This window comes from Phaseolus vulgaris, chromosome 2, assembly GCF_051622355.1.
Source record: "Phaseolus vulgaris cultivar YP4 chromosome 2, ASM5162235v1, whole genome shotgun sequence".
Taxonomy (NCBI): Eukaryota; Viridiplantae; Streptophyta; class Magnoliopsida; order Fabales; family Fabaceae; genus Phaseolus; species Phaseolus vulgaris.
The window spans coordinates 9,956,811-9,961,717 of record NC_143499.1 but is presented as its reverse complement, the minus strand read 5'-3'; positions in this window follow the sequence as shown (position 1 = coordinate 9,961,717).

Below are 4,907 nucleotides of genomic sequence, written 5' to 3'. Positions count from 1 at the left end.
CCTTACCAACATTTTGCGTCAGCAAAACCTTGAGGATCCTGCCCCTCACACTCAAATTAATCAAGTCAGCACCTTCTCTGCGAATGAAATCCCCAATACTGAGCATTCTTCAACATGTAAGTTTCTCTCTTCACTATCTGCTATAAAAGAATCTTGGATTATTGATTTTGGTGCCACGGATCATGTTTGTCACAATTTGAACGTTTTTACTACTTATACTAAAATTAAACATGTCTTAATTAGTCTTCCAAATGGCCAAACTGTTTATGCCACATATTCTGGTTTACTACGTTTTTCTGATAAGTTTTATTTGTCTGATGTGTTATATGTGCCTCATTTCAATTAAACTTAATATTTGTTTCTAAACTCACACACCAACTTAAATGCACTTTAACTTTCACTTCAACCCACTGCATTATACAGGATAATCTCACCCAAGAGAAGATTGGTACAGTTAAAGCCACGTTGGCTTGTACCTTGTCACTACCTTGTCTACTTCTAGCCGTTCTAAACCGCATTGTTTTGCTCCTTTTATTAATTGTAATATCACGGACAAAACACTGTGGCATTATAGATTATGACACCCTTCACTTGAAAGATTACATGTCTTAAGCAAACAATACTTTTTTATTACTGTTGATACTCATCATGTATGTGACACTTGTAGTCGTGCAAAACAGAGAAAACTTCATTTCACTTTAAGTAATACTGTTACCTTTGCTATTTTTGATCTTGTACACTTTGATATTTGGGGACCATGTTCCATAATTTCTATGCAAGGTTTTCTTTATTTATTGACTATTGTTTATGATTACTCATGTTATACTTGGGTTATTCTACTGCATAACAAATCTGAAGTGCGTCAGCACATCATTAACTTCATTGTTTTTGTTCAAAATCATTTCAAAACTAATATCAAAACGATTCGTACTGACAATGGTGTTGAGTTTGCTATGTCAAATTTTTATGCTTCAAAGGGAATTATACATCAAAAATCTTGTGTTGAAACACCACAACAAAATGGCATTGTAGAACGTAAACATCAACACATACTAAATGTAACCCGGGCTTTACTTTTTCAAGCAAATCTTCCTCCTACTTTTTGGGAATTTGTTGTAAATCATGTTGTTTTCTTAATAAATGCTATTCCTACTCCATTACTTAATAACATCACTCCTCATGAAAAGTTGTTTGGAAAACCATATGACATTTCCTTTCTAAAAGTGTTTGGTTGTCTATGTTATGCTAGTACCATTACTGCACATAGGAAAAAAAAATTAGATGATAGATCTATCAAAGGTATTTTTCTTGGCTACCCACAAAATACAAAAGATTATATTATCTAAATTTAAAGTTTCATAGCATAGAGATATCAAGACATGTAATCTTTCATGAAAACCACTTTCCATAAAAATTGGACAGTGGCTTGCCTAAGGACCCTAACACTTTATCTCTCCCTATTTCTAACGCGTATAATTCTGCTTTTGATTTTTTTTTTCTGATATTGCACCTCCTATCGAGCCATGTGCCTCTACTCCTACACCCAATATTGTCCCTCCACCAGCCTCATTATCCTTTGATCTTCCAACAAATAGTGTCTATGCTCTGCATCCAACATTGCACCTCCACCAGAATTAACACCGCCTACATCTCCAGGAAGCACCTCACCCCAATTTCCAAGAAGATCAGCTCGTCCTCACCGATAACTTGCCTATCTTGCGGATTTCCACACAGCAACCAACACTGTAAGTAGTAGATATCCTATTCATAATTACTTATCTTACAATTCCTTATCTTCAAATTTTAGAAATGTTATTTCCTCTATCAATTCTCATCCTGTACCTCGGACATATAACGAAGCCTCCAAACATGCTTCTTGGCAATCTGTCATGCAAGATGAGCTTCAAGCTCTTGCTGCTAACAATACTTGGCAACTTACCCCTCTCCCTCCACGAAAGAAAACTATTGCTTGTAAATGGGTATATAAAATCAAATATCATTCTGATGGGACTGTTGAGCGCCACAAAGCTAGAGTTTTTGCCAATGGGTTCACCGAACTTGAAGGACTTGATTTCTTAGACACTTTTGCATCTGTTGCTAAACTCACTACCCTCCGCCTTCTCCTTGCTATTTCCACTACCAAAAATTGGATTTTAAAACAACTTGATGTCAATAATACATTTCTTCATGGTGATCTCCATGAAGAGGTATACATGACACCCCCACCTGGCCTCTCTCTTCCTTCTCCCCAGCATGTTTGCAAGCTTCAACGGTCTTTGTATGGCCTTCGTCAAGCTGGTCGCCAATGGTATGACAAGCTTTCTACTTTTCTTTTATCAAATAATTACTTTATTTCTGCTGTTGATCACTCTTTTTTTTCTTAAATATAATAACGATAAACTCACTGTTATTCTTGTTTATGTTGATGATTTGGTCTTAACTAGCGATGACACTGAGGAAATCAATACAATTACTGCATCCCTTCCCCATCACTTCAAGATAAAAAATTTAGGTCATCTCACTTACTTTTTGGGACTGGAAATTGCACGCAACAGTTCTGGTCTTCATTTAAGTCAACACAAGTATACTCTAGATGTTCTTTACAAAACTGGCATGCTTGACTCTGCACCTATGGCCACTCCTATGACTCATATCTCCCGTCTCTCTCCCGATCAAGGCTCCTCTCTTGATGCTGATGCAACTTCCCAATACAGAAGACTCCTTAGACGTCTAATCTACTTAACCAACACGCGACCTGACATTGTCTTTGTTGTACACAATTTAAGCCAATTCATATATGCACCCACAACTCATCATTAACAAGTTGTCTCACGTCTTTTGCGTTACCTCAAGGGCACCCCTGGTGAAGGACTATATTTTTCTCATACTACCTCACTTCACCATGTCCTACCACACGCAAATTTGTCACTGGTTATTCCATCTACTTAGGAGACTCCCTAATATCATGGAAATTCCGAAGCCGAGTATAGAGCCCTTGCCACCACCACATGTGAGCTACAATGGTTGTCTTACCTCCTTCAGGATTTACATCTTCCTCTCTGATGACATTGAGCTCTTCTCTTTTACGGTTTTTGGGTGGTTTGCGGAAGCTTAATGAGTTGTAGGTGGATCAAGGCCCTCCTAGGAGGTGTGGTAGCCTTGTAGGTGCATGATAGGTAGGGAAATAGGAGAGGTTCGGCCAGCTCCTTTTGGTTGGTGAAGAGTTGAAGATTAAAGCCCTAAATCTAGAGAGATTTTGGCAAGGAGTATGTATGGCACAAATTTGGCAGCATATCTATACTCAAAATAATCTTACAAAATGAGAGCCAAGCACCTCCTTATATAGGATTGGAGGGCTGGAATTTGAAGAGCCAAATACAAATGAAATGCTAGCCAAATTAAATGCAAGTGTGAGCACATGGGAGCACATGGATAATGTGAGCACATGGTGCACCTAGTCTTCACATGGAGGTAGGTTCTAGAATCCTTCCTTGTGTGGTTGGTCTAGAATTTACGCCCATAAGGTCTAGCTAATTGGGCCGAACCTAAGTTTACTTAGAAATGGCTATTTCTAATTAAACTTAGGTTTAGCCTTTTAAGTACCACTTTGCATGTTTCATTACATTTACAAAATGACTTAAACTATGCTACTTTGACTAGAAAAGTAAGAAGAACTATCACACCCTAGAGTCTATGATATGTAAAAATGTGTCCTCTTGACCCCTCTTTGACCATGACTCTTAGTGGTTGCCTCAATGTAGCATTTTAGTGGCCTCTCAAAGGATTGGTGCTAGGGGCTCTTCCATCATCCCCTCCCTCTTGAAAAGGATTTGTCCTCAAATCCAAGGCTTCACAAAAGTAGGTGGATGTATATGGCTGGATGGTGTCCATCATCTCCTCCCTCTTAAGAAAATCTATCCTCAGATCCACACTGTCGATCTCGGATAGCAGCCTCTTGTTTTGACAACTAAGCTCGTCCTCCCTGGTCAAACGTCCATCTATGGGAATCTTCAGAAAAAGCAAATGAAGTTGAAGCAATTGTATAAAAATCAATTTTATGAAGTTGCCATTTGTGTTTTTCTTTTGTTTTTGGAAACTTCTTACAATATTTCTCTTTTGGTCGTTGTATGTGTTCTCTAATCTTCTTATGCATTTTAAAATTTTCAATTTTGGTTACTTTTTCCTTAGGTACAAATCCTTTTGGAAATGGTAACAACTCAAAAAGAGAAAGAGGATTAAGCCCACATACAACCTCAAATGTAGAAATATAAGTAGTTTTGTGAACTACTTTATTGTATGCATGCTTATCTCTAGAGTTGTGTTTGCCTTTTAGGATTACTCTAGACATAGTAGAAAGAGCTATGTTTTCAATTTCATTTAGACCATTCTTTTGAGGATGATAAAAATTTGAAGAGTACAACTTAGTTTCAAGTTTTTCCAAGAGAATCCTCAAATAATGGTTTTCAAATTTTGGAGCTCTATCCAACACTATGCTTGAAGATAAACCATGAAGACTTATCACTTCTCTAAAGAAGGGTTTATCAATATCCATAAAAATGGAATCAAAATCTTTTGTTGTCCTAGGAAGTTAATATAAAATCTAGGCTTATGTCTTCCCATGGATCATTTGCAAAAGGTAAAGGAGTATAGAGTTCATGAGACATCGCCTTAGATGTATTTTTAAAACAAGAAATGTATCTAGGGTAATGTCTTTGAACATCTTTCCTCATGGGTGACAAGAATTTTCCTTTTAAAAGCTCTAGAGTTTTATCAACTCTAATTTGGCCCATGAGTTCTCCTTCATGAAGAATTTCTCTTGTATGTGTGAAAGTAGTCTCGTTGATACAACCATTGTTCTTGAAAATTTTAATGCTTTGCAATGGTTGTCTCAATAAGACATGACAAGT